The 20417-nt window shown below is 40.4% G+C and overlaps 1 long non-coding RNA gene across 2 annotated transcripts; it reads left to right on the top strand.

The window, feature by feature from the left end:
• The first annotated feature begins 1199 nt into the window (after positions 1 to 1199).
• Positions 1200 to 19994, top strand: LOC121138984. Of its 2 annotated transcripts, none has more exons than XR_005875858.1 (4): positions 1200 to 1437; positions 3164 to 3258; positions 4657 to 4755; positions 19756 to 19994. It is a non-coding gene; the product is annotated as an uncharacterized LOC121138984 (long non-coding RNA). The 2 variants fall into 2 exon arrangements; XR_005875857.1 differs by having other exon boundaries at positions 3164 to 3193.
• The last annotated feature ends 423 nt before the right edge of the window (positions 19995 to 20417 follow it).

Below are 20417 nucleotides of genomic sequence, written 5' to 3' on the forward strand. Positions count from 1 at the left end.
AAGGAATGAAAAAAAAATAATTAGGCCTACTTTATGTAGGAGAAGCATGAGAGGCAAACAGGGGAAGTGACTTAATTTCTAAAAATATGGTTGAGATGAGAACTGGAATATGCTGTCTTCCATTGCTAACTAGACACTCTCTTTTAAAAGGATGCCAACACCTGCCAGCGCTGATTACTTTGTTTGCTTGTCTGGAGTAGAGAGTTAAGTAGGATTATGAAGCCATGTTTGAGCTTTGCAGACAGAAGGGCAACAATTGGTTTAACAATGCTTGGGGCAGAGATGAGTGGTGAAGATTGCTATTGGAGGCACTCTTGTACCTTGCATTTGCTATTCTGTATCAATAACAAAAGGGAATCACGTACATGTGAACACACAGCATGTGTGTGTTCACACACAGTTATTCTAAAGATACCATCATGCTCCTGTAGACCTTGTTCAGTCCTTGTTTTTATCTCTGGTAATTTTGTCCTGATAATAAAGATTTATTAATTCTATGTAATCATTGGATGTGATGATGATGGTAATGATGGTATGGATGAGGTTGATGGTGATGCAGCAAATAGTTATGGTGATAAGGTAACAATGATAATGATGGTGATGGTGATAATGATGGGGGTGGCAATAGCGGTGACGTTGGTGATAATAGTGATGGTTTTCCTACTTAGCTTTAATTGCCAACTAGACAAAACCTAGAGTTACCTTAGAAGGGACTCCTAACTTGGCCTGTGGTCATGTTTATAGGAAGATTATCTTGATATAGAAAGGTCCAGATCACTATTTTCCAGGACCAATGGGCCTACCATGAATGAGAAAGATAGCTGAATATAAATGAGCCAACAAACAGGAAGCAGCATTCCGCCATGATTTTTGCTTCAAGTTCCTGTTTAAGGTCCTGCTCTGGCTTCCCATTGGACTTCAGTTTATAAAACTGAAATAAGTTCTTTCCTTCTTAATTTGATTTTAGTTAGAGTGTTTTATCACAGCAACAGAGATAAAAACAGAATAATGAGGATGATGGCGGTGGTGGTGATAGTGGTGATGATGATGACAATGATGGTGATTGGGATAATAGTGATGGTGGTGGAGATGATGGTTAGTGATTGTGATGGTGGTGATGATTATGATGGTAATGATGATGGTGATGGTGATCATAATGATAGTGATGATCATTTCTCAGTTTCAGAACAGTTATGAGGACTAAATGGCTCATCTAAATGAACTCATCCTGGGATAAGCAGTGGACATTTTTGTTGATACTTATGCCTCAGAAGGCTTCTCTCCACATCCACCTGCTGAAGATGGACTGAGTATGGCATACGAATACAGCAAAGCTTAGTGGGTGTTGGAGCGTGGGGAGAGCTGGAGTCTCTTCCCCCAAAGGACAGCCTTCTACTCATCTCCAGGCTACCCTTGTGCGATGAAACCTTCTAGCTAGTAGGTATAATTAATTTTACAGAAAGTGGAAATGCATAGACTATGTAAAAAATTTTCACTTTGAAATTTTGGCAAATTATTTAAAATTTAAAAATGATTGTGAGAGTTCAAAACACTCCATGTTTAAGAACGAGGTACCATTTAAGTATGTTTGTGCTCCAAGGTGAGATACCAAGAAATAGAAAGTCCACCAGGGACATGTGAGTGCTCAAACATCAACTTTGAGCCAGAACTATTTGTTTGTTCATTCATTTAGATAAGGTCTCATGCAATGTAGACAGGCTTCAAACTCACTATGTAGCTGAGTTGATACTGAACTCTAGATTCCCCTGCCCCCATCTCATTTGGTGCTATAGCTAGACCTCATTTTACACAAGAGTGTTACTAACTCCCAAGACCTGGGATTATCATGATGATACTTGGATCCAGTTGTCCCAGTGGTTCTCAAATGTGGGTGGAGACTTCTTTGGGGGTCATATATCAGACACCCTGCATATCAGATATTTACATTATGATTTCTGACCCCATCAAGATTACAGTTGTGAAGTAGCAACGAAAATAATTTCATGGTTGGGGTTACCACAACATGAGAAACTGTATTAAAGTCTGGTAGCATTAGGAAGGTTGAGAACCCCTGCTACACACACTGTTCAAGCTCTGTCTCATGTATTAGATGAGACAGGAATGAAGACCTCGGTCCCTGGAGCTTTTTCATAAAGGAAGTGGTGCTGATGAATGGCTTTGGGATAAAGTGGCTTTAGGAACAGAATCAACTTTTCCCAAAGTAGAAGAGCATATTGGGATTTCCAGGATACATCATGAGTTGGAACATGGAGTTTTCATTTTCTAACTGTTTGGAGCAGACATTGTTGGGCTGAGATTTGGGTTATTGGCAATAAATCGGGGGCAAAACTGGGACATTTCTATGCAAATAATTGAGGGAAAAGCATGGCAGGAACTTCTAGACATTGGGGCTGTGAAACAGAAGTAGAAGGAGAAACTGTTTGAGGACTGTCGCCTTGGAGAGCTTCAGAGCGACGGTGGGCAGTGTCCATCCAACTACCTTTTAAAGACAGGGAGTTGGACTGCAGCCAGGGGCCTCAGTATTTCCTTGAAAATATTTCTTAATTTCTTACTTTGGCTTCGAAAGTCGTCATGTTTTTCATAAGTTTGTGCTTCGAAATGTCTCTTCTTCCATAGATTAAGTTCCGCAGATGAGTTCATGTAAGGAATGCATTTTTTAATTTTAGCACTTTCTATAAATGGGTTTTCCAAACTCTAAGCTGAAGTTGTTACCACGACGGGGAACATGGAGATAATTTTTCATTCTTTCATGCTATGCTGAATGTCAATCGTAGAAACTCCTAAAAATAATCATACCTTATATTTATAAAGCAGCTTCCCCGAGTTCACAGACTGCTTTGTAGACATCATGTAATTAATCCCCACAAAGCATTCTGAAGACAGGAGTGTGATCTCCAGCTAATATTTGTCTTAGGTAGAAAGGTTACATACCCTCACATCTTCTGCTTATACAGTGTTATTTTCGGTGAACTTTAGAACAGGCACCGACGACCAGGCTTACCGTCCAAAACTATTTCTTATTACTGTGTTGCAATGAGATAGGCCAGAGAAGTGTAGAACAGGAGATATGACTTTCAGGGACATGGAGGACAAGTCATGCCCAGGCTGCTGCAGGTTTATGGATGTTTGATTTCTTTTTCAGACTCATGGAGAGCTCTTCCGGAAGTGTGAGGTGAGGACACAGAGGCAGATTCTAATACTACTGGATAAAATATTGAGCAATGCTTGATTGAGAAGGTAAAGGAGGGGGATCAGTACTAGAATGAGGCAGGGTATATTTCAGGGCACAGCCATTTCTCAGCCATTGTCTACCCACTGTGACACCTAATGTCTTTCCCGAGGAGTTCTGTCTTCATCTCTCCTATACATTCATGAAGTATTTTGGGACCAGATCTGCAGTGACCATAACCACTTCAGAATGAATTTCAGCCAGGACAATTCCTGTGAAACATCTCACCACTTTACACTTCTTTTCTAATTTTCCCATGAAAGAATTGAATGGCTTAGTACACGTAGCTCCTAGCCCAGAGTCAGGTGTGTAGTAAATGACTGTGTAAGTCAGTGTTATTATTCATGAAGTCGCCAGACACAGTTGAGTGACAATGACAGTTTCCTGAGTATAGCATGTTTGCATGTTCTTGAGAACACATCTCACGGGGAGCCCTTGACTCCATCTATGCAGAATCTTGTCCTGGCAGGGAACACAGTCAAAGCACTGCCTTCATGTTCCTGGCAGGTGGCTGAAGAGTTGACAAAGGGAAATGTAGGGTTGGGGGTGGGGCTTAAGTCTGAAGAGATCTGGTGTGTATGGTGGGGAGTGGAGGTCATGATAGATGGCCAAAGAAGGAAAAAGTTGACCAAACTCTGCAGAAGAACACCCAAGTTCCAACTTGGAGGAGCAACACCATCAGTAGCTGAGCATGCTGTTCACATCTGGCTGGGGACAATGTTTATGTAAGCTTTGGCTTGTGCCAGGCCCAGCAGGCTGCCTCAGGTTCACAGCTGAACATTACCACCAGGGCACTCACTGATCAGCAGTGGCCAGCAGGCAAGGACAGCCAGGGATATTCTTGCCAGCCTGGGGTTCTGGGACTGACCTGGAGGGTTTTGGAATTGGCAAGAAAGCTAGATGCTTTTCCACCAGCCAAGTCAATCTTGGTGATTGCAGGCCCAAAATTTAGCAACTGTACATTTTCCAGACTTCACCTCATTGTTTCCCATAGTCCCTTTCAAACTAAAGGCTTAGCACCAAATCCATCTTGAAGTGCAAACTAGGCCTTGAGTTGCCCTGGATCTAGGGTGGAAGCAGATCGTCTGCTTTTAGTGGAGTCTACTTAAGGCACCCAACTTGCACTTGGCTCACCCTGAAAAGAAGATTTTCTTGAGGAAGAGCCCAAGGCTATGGAAGTCTGCCCTTGGCAATGAAGAGGAAGCCCTCGATGAGGTAGTGACAAGGGCCTCAGACACACAAACGTTGCAGTGTATGGCAGCCTCTGAAGATTCAAGGACACAAAAGAATGGAACCAACGAGGCTCTTTTGTATATTAGCTGCAAGGAAAATATTTTTGCTTTGAATTTAATCATCATTGGAACAATAGCACTGCCTTGAAGATTTCTTTAATGTTTATTTTACAGACTTTTAAAGCTATTAAGAAAGGCCTATGAAGAGACAGACACCAACGCTGTAATCTATGCCACCAATAGTAGCATCTCTCCTAGATAGGTGACACACAGGTAAACGCTTGGTTTTTCTGAAAATGCATGAATTCTGTTGTTTTTTTTCTAGAAAGCTACAGATATGTCACTGTTATTACTTACAAATATGTAGGTCCAGAATTGTGTGGAACCAGGTGAGGTTTAATAACTTGGTCTTTGCCTCCACTGGGATGAGAATTTCTGGATGTTGCCATCAGTGAGGCAAGTCCTGCAGGCTTCCAACAAAAATGCAACCAAAATGGAGGAAAGGGGGAGTTTACTGGCTCAGGTGAGATGGGAAGGGACTGACACTCAGGGAGCTGCTGTGGGTTGGGGAGGTAGGTCATGCTTCCCAGGCTCAGGCATGTTTACTTCCTCTCTGACATCTGTTGGATTTATCCTATGTGCCTTCTCACCCTATCTTAGCCAAGATGGCCACCAGCAGATTCATCTTCCATCACTCACAGCTTAGAGAAGGGGCCAGGACTAGTTTTTGTAGTTTAGGAAGTGGGGAGGAAAGGAGGCACTGTTAGTGCAGCTGTAGTAGCGAGCCCAGAGTTGGGATGGCCAGGGGAATAGGCAGGAAGGGAAGGGGTTGGGGTAGGACTCAAGACTGTCCAATCCATGTGGATCGCATTACTGCTATGGTTTCAATAACATTCGTGCTTTCTGGTCTGCCACTATGTTAACAACTGTGGCCTCATGGAACCTCTTCTAGGGAAGGAGCTGCTATGCCCTGCCTTCCCCATCATGGCTTTGAGTCAAGATAGATTTTTCCTCTTTTCTGTTGTTTCTATGGATGATTTCATCACAGTGAAGCAAAGTAACGAATATGTCCACCTACACTCTTTTTCAAATGTATCTATTATTAGTATGCATGTGTGTATCTCTCTCCCCCCTTCTGTGTGTAACATGTGTGTAGTAACAGCATGCACATGCCATGATGCATGTGCAGTCAACAGAATGCAGTTTTGTGGAGTCTGTCACCTGCTTCCATCTTTACCTGTTCTCAGGGTTTGCAATTCCAATTGTCAGGCTTGTGTGGTAAGTGCTCTGACTAACCATGCCATCTTACTAGTCCATTTGTCAATACACTCTGCATCCCCAGAGCTTGGATGACAAGCATACACCACTGCTCTTGGCTTTTTATATGACTTTTGGGGATTGAATTGAGTTCCTCTTGCTTGAAAGGCAAGCACTGTACTGACTGTGCCGTCTTCCAGGCTCTCCTGATATGTTTGAATATGAACTATGAATTCAATAACATGTTGCTAGTATAGAACAGGATCATACTGCCCACATTCTTTGAGTCTTTCCTGGTAAGGAGCTTCCTCCTCCATCCCTCCTGGTCGTATGAATACACAGAATAAAGTTCTCTGGTGCTGTGGTAAGAGTGGAATTCCTGTTGGTACCTTCTGGGACATATTCCTGAGAAAGGTCTGGGTCCTCCTTTCCCTTCCCTGTTGCATAAACAGGCATAAGGACACCAGTGATGTCTCAACTTGGGGTTGGAGATGAAGGTAAAATGCTGAGAACGACCAAATAGAAGGCAGAAGGACCAGGGACCCTGATCCTGGCAGCCTCACAGCAGTTGCACATCTGATGACTTCCTGCACACAGTAGCCCTCTTAACATGGTTAAGAGTGAGGAATGAATACAGAAACCAAACCATCTCTCATGCTTCCTAAGGCACTGCCAGAGTACTTGGAGATATTGTCACCGTCTGAGCTTAGATCCGAAGTGTAGCAGTGGACCAAGACCTTAGAGCAAAACAGAAAGGATGAAGCAATGAAAAGTGAGCTGAATAGGGAAGGGACTAATATTATCTTAAACAATCACTTTGTTGACATTCAGGAGGAAAAGCCGAGCTTAAACATGGTTATAAACATACTCAATTGAGCAGACTGAGTCATGATCCTTATAATACATCAGGGAAATCAGAGACATGGGAAAGTTTTAAGCTGAAAGGAATGAGAAGGCTCCCCTGGTCTCCTCATCTAGACCAACTAGAAGGCTCACATGGACCAACCACCTCATTTGAAAGAACAGCATCTTATTTTGGTACCATTGCTATTTTGAACTGATATATCCCTGTTGGGATAATTGTCCTATGCACTGTAAGATAAGAACTGCACCCTGGCCTCTACCACTGGATGGCCCATCTTAGTCATTACAATCAAAGATGTAATATCTCATGTAACTACAGTGTGTGACAGCATAAAAACAATGCTCCAGGGGAGAACCTTCTACTATTTACCTTCCTAAATGGACATGTCATTAAACTGACTCCCAGGGGCTTACCATGCTACCCTTAGATCAATGCATCTCTCAAACTCGTCTGAAAAGTTTCTATTTGCAGATGATGGTGATTAGCAGAGACTCACAACTGACTGAAATGTAGAGGCTAGGAGACCAGAGAATGCTCAGCCCTATAGGCAGCATGGCACACTCCCAAGGCTCCGATCATCACGGAAGAGGGGGTCAAAAGGGTGTAAGAGCCTGAGCTGTTGGTTGACTACAAGGAAATCATTTCTTCTGGACACATCAGGACAGACACCATTATGAATACATAATGGTTGTAACAGCAGGCCCAAAACATGTGAAGTCCAAGCCTGACCAAATTCTAGCATGGAGATGGGCATTGGAAGAGAAATCTCAGCCACACCCTGGAGCTGTTGGCAATTGCATGTAGAGGGAGAGACAGTTTTCTTGAAAGAGTGTGGTCCCTAGTAAACCAACCATGCTTTAGTGGAGAGGACCACACTTCTGAGAATAGGTGGGCACTGCAAATTGGTCCTGATAGATTTTACAAAACAGGAAACAAAAGTGGGTTGAGAGTGAAGTGCGTGCATTGGGGAAGAATTAGAGGACGAGGGATGAGTATGATCAAAAGAGGTACCAAGGTCCCAAAGAACTGCTAATAGTTTAAATGAATAAAAAGCACACGATTGTCGCTACTGAGTACCAGGGAGGGCAAGCTTCTGAGGGCTCTTCTGACTTAACCATGTGTAGAGAGGTGTGTGGATGAGCTCCTGGGAGCACAGTGGCTTTAAACAAAATTAGACATCTCAGGAGCTGTGGAGAAGGTACACTTGGATCTGGTCCTGACCCCACTCAAGTACCCACCATTTAATATGAGATAAGTAATAAACAAAGCATCTTTCCAGGCTGAATTGAGTCAAGAAAGAAAGTTGAATAGGAATGCCTGAGGAAATTTGCATTTTAAAAGTTGCTTTCCAAAAAAATAATAATGTTGTCTTCCCTCATTCAGTTACTGGTAGTTGCATGTTGACTGGGGATGTAATTTTGAGCAAATCAATTCAGCCTCAGTGTTATCACATTGAGTCACAGAATGGCAAGGTTTAAATATGGTGAAAAAGTCATTTCCAAAGGCCTGTGGGAAGACTAGGAACTGATGAGAGAGAGGGCCAGAAAGGAGAAACAGGGAGCTGAAAGAAAAAGATGCCGGCAACACCCTTGGGGTGTTTGAATTGGATATGGGAGTGAGGTGGCCAACACGACTTTGTGATGTAGGATCTTCAGACAATGGGCCATGCAGCCAGTAGAAAGGATACACTCATTAATCTGGAACCAACAGCTTTCCTAAAAAGTAAAAGTTAAAATCATGAAAAGTCCTCAAGATTCTGAGAAGAATTAGTTTCTCTAGAAGAATATCAAGTTTTTTCTCTTTCATTTTTATGGGGGCTAATTAAGATTGATTTACACTTGTAAAACCTGAGGGTTGGACAAGTGTCTCTGAAGCACCATTTAGCTCTGCAGTTCTGTGCTGAGCACAGTGAGTCTGAAAGCACTGTATTTGCAATGGCCAAGGATGGTCAGAAGGGTGAAAACATTTCGGAGGTTGCACAGGGAAGGTGCCTGCCTCCATTCATCATTACCCGGTTCTCAACTGATGTCTTTTGATACAGGTCGAATCTTCCCTTTAATCTGTTGCATATTTTGCAGTTAGAAATTTATGTAAAATTACTAGAATACTCTTATTTGGGTGTAAAAAGAGTTGGGGTGTTTTGTTAACACTTCTTTGTGGGGAGCAGATCCTTGATCTTGGGGTCGTTCACAACAAATGTGCCTTTAAGGGGGCACATTCTCAGTGCCTTTTGTTTGGTTTGTTAAATGATGTACATCTCAGCAAGCTCGCTCCCTAAGAAGGTAAGTTGGAATCGCTCCTGACTTCCCAAGCTCTTCCTGAATCTTATTTTAGCTAGATCGTAAGAAGTAATTTTTCAGTGCAGTGCACATGAAATTAAGCATGCAACTGCTATTATTAATGGGGCCTGCATCTCACTCCCCCCACTGTAACATACACCCTTGTGGGAGACTGAAGCCGTGCTAGGTTGTTCTACTCAAATTATAAAATCTGTAATCTGTCCCTTGAGATAAATGCGTAATTCATTTTCTCGGAAGGAAAACGGAGCCTTTGCCCTTGACATCCCACAGGGCACAGGAGAACCTAGTGCTGGTGGTGAGTGTGTTTCAGTCTCATGTTTTATTTCTCAAAATATGTCCATGACATCAGAGCACACTAAAAATGCCCACAGCAGCCTCTTTGTAATTTTGTTGATCAAATTCCGAGCATCACTTCAGCACATGAGGAATCAATACCGCCTGTTTATTCAGAAATTGTCATCTTTTCAGGACAAGAAAAGCTTTTCCATGTTGCTTTAGCTATGTGCCTCAGGAACAGAGGTGATGCCACCTCTCCTAGTACGGAACAGTTTGCATCTTTGATGCCTGCATTTTACCCAGAATTTTTTTCTTACTATCTGTCTCCTTCACCCAGGACTGGAAGCCATTAATGCCAAGTAAATATATATGTTACCATGCCTATTCTCACACTATCCCAATTGGCCCAGTTCTGGGTAGGTTATTACTAAAGTAGGGGAGATCTGGATCAGTTATAGTAGACAAATGATACTGAATTAAAAAAAAAAAGGAAAGCCCAAGTGGTACTCTTTAAGAGGATGAAACCAGTGAAAGTATCTGGCACACTTGAAAAAACAAAAAGACCCACCAGTCCCAGGCATGAAGTTACCTCCTGCGGTTTAAAGGGGGCTTACTTGCATCCCATTGGGCACTTTTGTGAATTGACTGTGTCTGGAAGCCCACAGGTGAAAGCTATTACTCCAGCTCTGAACTCCGGTAACTCTCCCAGCTGAATCACGCGTCTTAGCTGCCTGGTCTTTGCTCTTGGAGTACAGTCACCATTTAGAAGGCCGGTACTACTATGAATGATGCCCATGGCAAAATTCTTTCTCATTGTTTTCACTTTGTTCTTTACCTGTTCCAAACTTACAGTTTAAGTATGACTGACATAGGCTTAGTAAATAGACAAAAGATGTCAGATGAAAACAGGTATTTCTAATTCAAACAATGTGTTTGTCTGTGATGATTTTTCTTCACAGAATTTTTTTCTATCTTCTCTGTTTTCTTTTTCGAAGAATTTAAACTTTGGACTATGTTTGGAGAATGTCCTCCTTATAGGTCCTTTCAGCTGCCATTGATGACATTACAGTCATTCAGTTCAGTCTCTTCTGGTCTTGAGAAACAGTCCTATCAGGGGTTGGATTTTTGTATATCATCCTATTTTGTACATTTTGCACACAAAAAGGACATTTGTCCATTCCATCTGGTACATTTTGAACTTTTAATAGGCATGACGATTATATGTAGAACTTCAAACACGGTGCTTAGCATGATGTCCATACTCTACCTGTAGCCCTTATCTTGTTTGACAGAAACTGTGCCTGCAGTGCTTCCAGACAGGAGCAGGCTAGAGTCAAGCTGGCGGAAGAGAAGCTAAGAGTAAGCTACTCCACCTATTGCACTCTGTCTGTAACTCTTCCAGCCTGTTTCTAGCACCATCGCTCTATAAAAACAAAAAGCCATTAGTTTCTTGTACATCCTGTTTTGATAGAGAAGAAAAACTATCTAAAAAGAAAAATAAATTACCACACATTAGAATATCCTGTGTAGTCCCCGCCACATAGTAGACAGCTGCAGAAAAACACAATATTTAAAATAAGTTAACAAAACAACAGTCCCTTGGGGCCTTCTATGCCTCTCTAAGGCTGCGCAACAATATATCTCCCAGGCTCAGTTTTCTGTAAACATGAAGTTACTTAGTTCCCAAGGACATCACGTGTGTATTTTTTTTTTAACCCCCTCTGAGTAATTTCTTTATTGAAGGTCTGTGCAATGGTTCATCGGAAATTGTGCGACATCTTTCCTCAAAGAGAGCTGTATTAATGTGCCAATGCCCTTTATTTAATGCACTTTAAAATTCTGACGCGCCTTTTAAGAAGTATGAGTTGTGTTGGGAACATCTAATCTCTGCTCTGCATAAGCGGAAATGTGCTATTTTGGTAAGGGTAGTTCTGGAGTTGGGCTTCAGCATAAGGGTGTCTCTATAGTACAGATGTCCGAAGACACTGGATACCCAAATCAACCAGCTAGAAATGTTAATTCTGCCAAAATTAGTCAAGGGAACTTCAATGACTCACTTAAGCAAATTGAGACTGCAAACTCCTAAAACTAGACAGAGTAGTCAGAATCCCTCGTAACTCAGCTTTCGGAATAGCTGTTTTCTTGTAGTCTGTTGCTCTATTCCATACAATCGCTCTGTATGTCCCTGATGACTTCAAACAGATTTCTCCAAAGTTGCTTGGAATACCATAGTTCTAGTTCGCAGATCAAATCAATTTTCCTTCCTTGTCGACCACGCAGCCACCCGCCTGTCTTTGGAAGCTCCTCGATTTGGACCTCTTCCCATTCCAATCAGTGTGTCCTTTTAAAAGTGTTTCATTAAGGCTGAAGTTCCAAGGACATCACTTTCCTCTTTGAATAAAATGTGCCTTCTTATTTAAATGCAGACAGCCTGTGCCCTCACTGTACAATCAAAACAATGGGAAATACACCCAGTGCACTGAGACAAAATTGGTGTGTGAGTCTCCTGGAAATATGTAGTAACAGGTGCAGTCAGATAGGCTGGAAAAGCGTGCCAATTTCCTAACAATTACTAATAAGGAAATAAATGTTAGGTATGCGTTATTAAAGTATTTCATGTAATTTTCTACTAAAAACTACCACAACTCCATCCAGCAGCCATTTCTACAGCATTCAAACTGATAATAATTAAAAAACAAAACAAAACACCCGAGTCTGTCTTTCCCAGTTTAGACACTTCTTTGTTTATCTTAATAAAATTTGCATATGGATACTTTTTATAGGAGAAAAATATACACAGTTTTCACCCAAATCTTTGAAAAATCTGTTCCATCCATCGAGTTAGTAGAAGATTCTTCTCTCCTTGCATCTGATAAATGTAGGATCACATTTGTTACATATACACCATATCCTAAAGGAATTTCAATTGTAAGAAATGGTCATGCATGCATATATGCCTCTCTTTTCTAATAGGAACATTTACCACATTTTGGAGTTATTTTGGCTTCTGTGTATAAGGGTTCTTCAGCCTTAGGAAAGGCTCAAATGCTCTTTGCCATTGTTAAAGACATTTAATTTTTAATTTGCTTTCCTACATTCTGAAAAATATACATGCTCCGAAATTTGATCACTTTGTGTCATTTGCACCGTTTCCGTCATTTTGTATACAACTGCAAAAGAAAATAGATCTTTTGTAATAAAAGATATTTGTATTGTATGTTACAATCTAATAACTTTTCTTTAGATCTTTGGCTTCTAAGTGCCAAATTAGCTCACTATTTTGATGCATCAAAATTCCAAATACTAAATTTTCTACAGAAGAGAGGATGGGTGCATAATAGAAAAACAAAATAAAACAATAACAATTTTAACAACAACAATAAAGTCCCCCGTAATCAATTGATTTTCTTAAATAGTACAGAGCATAAGTAAGTGCTTGAAATACAGCAGAAGAATCAGTGAGAAGCAAGGGAGAAAAGAAGGAAACAGAGAGTGAAAAAAATTCTCTACCTTTGAGTGAAGATGCAGAAGGGCCTTACATTCAAATGAATGGATTGAATTAAGTGAATGGAAATGCAAAGACATGTTGACTGGAATGGAATTCTAACTTGCCACACTTTACAGGATGTCTCCAGATTAAGGTTGAGAAAACTTGAAAATGACATGGGCCCAGATATCACTGATGCACCAAAGTAGCAAAATAACCATATGAGAGGAAATGATAGATTCTCATCTTTCTTTGATGGGAGAGAGCAAACTGCCACACAATTGCTTCATTTTTTTTTTCTGTTCACAAAAGTCTTCACTGCTTTCTCCTACTAAGTGTTTGTATTGGTTTTCAATGGAGAGTTTTAGGTAGACTGTGGTGAGCAGGCTATAATAAGCAGGGGCTTGCTTAACAGTCACGTTAGGCCAGTAGCCTGTTGGGTTTAGGAGGAAACAGAAACTAAAAGGTATTTTACTTTTATAGCATTGTAGGTTATGGCAACAAGGACTAATGTTATTGCAGAGTCCATGTGTCTGCATTTGTGAATATGCATGTGTCCCTTCATATGTGTCTGTGAGAGAGGGATTAATGAGACAGAAGACAGGAAGAGAGGAAAAAAAGGTTTGTCAGTATGAATGAAACTGAAGGAAAGTTTCTCTAAGGAACATATATTTCACATATTAAAGAACATATGTGAAGCTATATAAATGGAAGTTGAGTACTGCCAGCCATGGAACTAAAAACACACACATATTGTGTATATATGTGTATGCGCTTAGATTTTCTTTGTGTTAGTAGTTCTTTTGGAATGGAAGGGAAAAGGAATCAAGTGCCATTTTACCAGTTATTCGGTTGGATTCACAGCCCCTCCCAACTCTCCTGCCTACGCCAATTACCCTTGCTTAGTTCTTCATTACCCATGCTGGTTGACCTGCTTCTATGCATAATAAGGTTAATCATAATGAAATAAAATATTTGATTTTATTAATTTCTTATCGAGGATGGCTCTGGAATTCTTACCAACACCAGGACATCAGGTAATATGGTTCATCTGTTAAAGTTTGCTCCCTCTGCTGTTGCCTCTGTGGGAATGGCAAAATTACTGGTTTGTACATAAGCAAGAACTATTAGTATTGTATATTGGTAACACACACACACACACACACACACACACACTTAGTGCTAGTGCATTTCCATCCAGCCACCCTCTGCCATTGCTGGGGATAATGATGTAGTGAGACCAGCATGCTTCCTAACCAGGGTGCCTTGGCTACTGCAGGAAAAAGAGCTTTATGGTTGGAAGGGTGGGTAGGAATGGTACTGCTAAGGTTTAGACACATTGCAACCTCCTCATGAGCCTAGATCTTCTCTGTTTCTTGCTGATATCCACTGTGTTCCTGAAGGAGAAAAGGACAGCTTTACACTAGAATTTTTGACAAAGCAATTTGGTATAAACAGATATTTCATATTTGGTTTCATACATTCAGAGGGCATGAAATGTTTTCCTGGAAGTAGAGAAAATTAGAATATTCATGCAAAGACAAGGATGAAATAAATATGGCTAAAAAGGAAAAGTTAAATTTTGAAATGAAGAAATGAGGGAGGGTTTCCTGGAAATGTAGCTGGAAATTCTACATAAAATTGAATCTAAAAGACATTGTTTTTAGTCATAAAGCTAGTTCAATAACTAATGTTCTAAGAATATTTTATTATATATCCAAATCTAAGCACCAGGAGAAAGTACACAATTATGATATCTCAGTAAGTACATATATTAGTAAACTGGCATAAAATGTGTCTTGTCTACAAGTTTGGAACAAAACTGACTTTTTTTTCTGAGATGCCCAAGATTATTTCTTGTCCTTTATGGAAAGATGAAGGGAGCTGAATCTTAGTTTTTCATTTGGAGTCATAAAGAAAATAAAATGAAATAGAGAGGAAAGGAAGGAGGGGAGATCAATAGCTTTCTTTTTGTATAAATATTTTAAATCCTGTAGCAAAGCTTACTAATATTCTCAATCACATGACCTAAAATTCGACTTCCCTCCTCCTTGATGACTCAGAAAAAAAGAAAAAAGCCCACCATCAGAAAAGATAAGGGAATAAAAGAAACGAGTCTATAAAAGCCTGAATAAATGGGGAATTAAACTTTATTTAATGTCAGACTATTCAATTTTGATGTTTTTTATACCTTTTATTCAATTTTGATGTTTTTATGCCCCTGCCTACATGCCTGATATTGGCATTTGCTGACTTCTTTTGGTATCAAAATATATTCTCTTGCTTTTCAAATTTATGCATACCTTACTTGTGCCTTCAAAAATAAAATTTTCGTTTTGGGTAATAAGGTTAAAAAAACAGACATAAAAAACAATAAACAACAAAAACAAAAAACAAAGTAAATTGTGATAGCAATTAGGCTTCTCAGTGAGCATGCTCAGTGGGTCTCTCCTGGTTGCTAGGCAACAAGCTGAAGGTGTGTGGCATAGAAGAAGGGCCCAATGCAAAAATACAAGCACCTTTGACATGGATAGCTCACCTGATCCACAAACCCATGCTTGTTTATCGAATTAAATGTAGGCTGTCTTTGGTGGCTTTTGTGGGTTCCTTTGCTACATTTGGGGGGAAAGGTCGGTGGGGATGGGGTAGGGGTGCAAAAGGTTAGAGGTCTAGTCTCCCAGGTCTAAGAGCCACAGGGCGAACTTCCAGCAACAGCCTTGCGTTTGAATTGAATTGTAGTTTTACAGTGTGTGCATGCGGCAATTTATTTTTCATTTTGGTGGTGGTAGTTAGGTCTTAACCACTGCACGTGGGCTGCTCAATATGTTATAGCACCGCTCTAATCCTACCCTGGATCAGGGTTACAGCGCACATCGGGAATTTAAGCCTTTCAAATGAATCCATTTTCACGTAGTAGAGTCATATAACAGAAAAATTCCAGTTAAACCACATTGTTAAATTAAAGGCTGCAGCCCCGTATTCAAAAGCTCGTTCGCACGCTCCAGGGTCCTGCTGAAGGCAGAGCAAACAGTGGTGCAGAGCAAGGCGGCAGGGTGAAAAGGGATCAGGCTCTAGAACCTGCACAAAACACTTGTCTTTGGCGAGTACAGAGCCATCGCCACCAGCACCTCTAAGTAGCAGCCTTACCAAACACCTGGTTGGGTCCGCAGTGACAGCTCACTGTCTCTCCAGTGGTAACAATTTAGAGGCAGAGTGCTAAACAAGATATATACATGATGTCAAATATTGGCTGCGTACATCTAAGCCAATCACTTCTAAATAAATTAACCATGGCACTGCCTAATACGACCCACCTGCTTTCTTCCCCGCGTTGCTTCAGACCCTACCTGAACCCCCCTTTGATTAAATGTCAAAAGCTTGCCTTGTGCCTGCAGATTTCACTGAAGGCGGATACAGAAAGGTCCCTCCTGTGACTCTATAAAACTGAAATAAATTCCACTGGCATCTTGTAAATTTTTATTTTCTACAATGACTGCAGGCTCCATCTGCGGCCCAGCTGTTATTAGAACGGAAAGCGCTGGCCCTCCTGCATTACAAAACAGCATAGAACAGTAATTGCCAGTGGAAGAGATTAAGTGTAGACACTAAAAATGTTTACTCGCAATGAATATGCATAACGATGGGTAGGAAACAGCGCTGGAAGATTAAAAAGAGAGAAGGGTTTGTTTACAAGGCTGGGGAAAAAAAAAGAGTGGAATGTCAGTTGGCCCCGAGCCTGAAATAGGAACGAAAAACCTTTGGGCAAGGCATTAGGGAGAAAAACAGATGGTTTGTGAACCTTTTATTAGATAGAAAAATCATTAATCAAGCCCAGGCTGGAAATGGCAGGGTTTTTTGTAGTTCATATTTTAGTTTATTTTTTCTTAAAGTGACAGTATACTTTTTTTTTTAAATCATCATCTATGAATATCGGTCTAGAGCCACCGCTTTGTAGACTGCATAAAGCCGGCTTCACTTGAGGGTAATGACAGCAGTGGTTTGTTCAACCCTGGAAAATTCCTCCAAAGAGTTTCACATTTCGGCACCTGTTCTGCCTATATGGCGATTTAAAACAAAAGAAGAAAAAACCCCAAACCCAGTAAACCTACAGCATGGGGATATCTATTTTTCCATTCAGAAGACACTCCTTTGCCTTTGGAAATTGAGGAAGAACACCAAAAGAGGATTTTTTTTTTGCATGTAAGGCCTTGTGGAGTAGGATATTTCATATACATTTAAAAATATGTAGTACGAATAAGTACAAGTTGATTCATCTCCAGAGAGGGAATAAATGCTGTTTCTTTGGGGAAAGACATCCAGAGGGTGGACAGACCACAGTTAAAATTGTAATTCTCACAAAATGAATCCATGCCCACCGGGCTTGAAGAACTTGTGTTTTACATTTTTGTTGTGAAACTCTTGGGGAAGGGAATATTGTGGAGAACAACAATATCCTGGAATTAATGATGCAAAGCCCATCATTTGCTATTAGCCAGTTTGCAAACCCTAGGAAATGTCCTATGCCAGGGGCATTACTGTTTCAATGAAATGCATGCAACATTCAAGCACTGCCATATCCACAAGCTGTGGGTACATATATGTGTGTGTGTGTGTGTGTGTGTGTGTGTGTAACAGACAGACACACACTTGTTTTTGTCCAACAGTGTGTTCAAAAATTATTACTGAGTTCCGGTAAGTTGACATCAGGAATGGAAGCCAGGTTGAGGAATATAAAAATAAAATGTAATCTTGATAATTTGGTCCTAGGCTCTTGCCATGGACCATCATACGCTTGATGCTGGTAAGTCATGGGAGCCCTGGGGAGCCTCCTTTCCATTTAACTGGAAAAGGTCCCTTCTGAGTGCAATGTGATACAGGCTAGCCATGCTACTGTGGCGTAGGGGGCAGGGGTGCCAAGCAATTTCTTCTTAAGAGTTTGAAAGTACTTGAAAAATATCTGTGTGCGCCTTTATTTGTCTCCTTGGAAGTGTTTTTAAAAACAAATGCATTTGCAGGTAAATATCGACAAACCTTAGGAAGGTGCTTTTAAGTAATCCACTAGTTTCCTCTCCTCTTCCCATGAGAGAAATGGTAGAAGGGAACACGAAATCCCTACCAAGTCCTTGTTACCTGACCCTCCTCTGATGGTTACACCTGTCCTCTGCCTCAAAGTGAAGCAGCCACATTAACATAAAGTGAGGTTTACTAAGTACAGGTGTCTGTGATGACATCAACACTACACTCCTTCTCCCAGACATCTAAGTTCCTTTCTTTCTCTCTTCTTTTGTGTTCTTCGTGAACTTGGAGTTAATGCCACAGAGGAAAGAATGGCAGAGAAGAGCGGTAGCTTGCTCTACAGATCCCCACGCCTTAGCAATCCCCTTCTTCATCTTGGTCAGACTTATTTTTTACTTTTACTTACTATCTTTTTATACAGAACCTTACCCTGTAGGCCAGGATGGCCTAAAACTCACTACATAGACAAGGCTGGCACTGACCTCCTATCAATTCTCCTGCCTCAGTTTTCTAAGTATTGGGATTACATGTGTGAGTCAGTAAGCCAGGCTGGGGTCTGACTTATTGAAGAAACAGAAATCCCAAAATGTGGCTGGTATTCTCCTTTAAAAACACGTACAGCGTGGTTAACGTTTTCTGTTTTCTGACATTCTTTCTCTAAAGAGATGCTTAAAGAGGGGGAAAAGAGTTTCCTGCCACAAAAATGACATTAATATTTCTTAAATCAAGAATTAAGATAATGTTTTGGCTGCTACCAAGACGTTTACCTTATGTCGTTTATCTAAATGCTTTTTGATTAAAACATGACACAATTTTTGGACAGGCTTTCACCGGAAAAGATAATTCCAAGAACAGCCTCATTTCAGAGCCTAAAATTCTTTAATATATTCTGCAGCAGAATTCATTGTGGAGTATGTGGACTTTCGGCTCATTGAGAAAGACTTCCTAAATAATAAATTCCCTCTTGCTAACACTTTCGAGTATTCAATCAAATCTCATACTAAAATTAAAGAGAAGTCTTCACATTAAAAGAGTGTCAGCCTGATTGCAAATTTTCAAGTCACTGCAAGATTAATAAAGTTTTCTAAAGAAAAAATATTTTTAACACTGACCTTTTAAAGAACTTTATTTATTCAAAGAACTTTTTTTGTATTAAAAAGGGAAAAATATTCCCCTACCCAGTTTTTTTTAAAAGTAATTAAGCCCTCTTGAGTGGGAATCTACTAGAAGAACTGAAAAACCACAGAAGTGGTTATGAACTTTAAAGCTGTTTACTTCTCTGAGATATGGGAGAAAGGGTGAAGTGTGAGAGCCTATGCTGGATATGTGTGTGTGTGTGTGTGTGTGTGTGTGTGTATGCGATTCTCTGGCCTTTTCCAAAGCACCTTTTTTCTTATAAAATGGCTTATAAGGTAGATACTATGACTCTAAGTCTTAATCTGTTTTTGTCTGTGACTATTTTTTTTCTTTTAAAACCTTAAATTTTTCCCTCCACAGATTCGGAGGAAAGAAAAACACTTGTGGAACAGCTATTTCAAATTGTTGAGGGGAGTGAGATTTGAAATCAGAAATAACATCATGGTTCTTGTATACACTATTCAACAGTAAATGGAAGAGTAGAATTATGGCCAAGCTGCCTCTCTGGGGAATGGGGAGGAACAGCTTCCCTTTGGACTGTGTAGATCATGGGGAACTGCCTATGCAGCCCTTCTGAGTTGCACTAATAACTTAGGAATGAACTTCAGGCAGTAGGCGAGTCTCTTGAAGGGACACAAGGGATGGAAGCTGGCAGAAGCTGGAGGACATGGGTTGGTCACACAGGGAGGAAGAGAAAGGGCTGCTGGGCTTGTCTGTGTTATAACACTTCATTAATGATGATGATATAAAGAGGAAGTCCTAATAGTCTTAAATTATTATGGAAATTGTTTTTTAAATATGAGTTCAGGGTGAGACAATAACAGCGAAGCAGCTATGTATAGTTGGCTTGTGCACGAAGTCGAGATGTGTCTCAATGAGAAAGTAATAGTCAATAAGGAGATTTTTTTCATTTATTTTTCCTTACATTTATACAGTTTACAGAAGATAGACTTCATAGCAACTCCTGAATGAAGTCAGGTGCTTTAGCAAGATCAAGTTCCCCAGAAGCAGTGAGAAGCCATAATACAAGAAATGAGTGTACTTCTAGGAAGAGCCAGATAGACACCCACAACAGCAGCCCTTACCTGCAATTTATCAACAGCTTGAGACTGTTAGATTGCAGTTCTCAAAATGTTTTCATTATGCAAGCAAATGACTTCTAAGATAATCTAATTTGGAGGCAACAATTTTGTACTAATAAAAATAAAGGTATAAATTAAAAGCACAAATTTTCCATTTTATATTTTAATGAAAAAAATTTGGACTTAGAAGCTTCGATTCTCAAGATCCATTCTACATGTTCCTGCTCTGTTACAAAGAAAAATATGAATGAAGGAGTCATGATTAGGTGATTTCACTAAGGCCATAAACATGACTTTTGTTTGTGTGTTTAACTGTCAGAATATTTGAAGAGGAAAAGATACAAAACATGTCAGGATATAATGAGGGTGTCCAGATCTCCAAGGACTGGCTTTCTTGGCTTTGTGAAACCTGTGGTTCCTGGTATAGATATAGATGAATCTCTTTCTTTCTCTCGTTCTTTCTTTCGTTCTTCCTGTCTTTCTTTCTTTCGTTCTTCCTGTCTTTCTTTCTTTCG

The sequence above is a fragment of the Mesocricetus auratus genome, unplaced genomic scaffold, assembly GCF_017639785.1.
Source record: "Mesocricetus auratus isolate SY011 unplaced genomic scaffold, BCM_Maur_2.0 Super-Scaffold_6730, whole genome shotgun sequence".
Taxonomy (NCBI): Eukaryota; Metazoa; Chordata; class Mammalia; order Rodentia; family Cricetidae; genus Mesocricetus; species Mesocricetus auratus.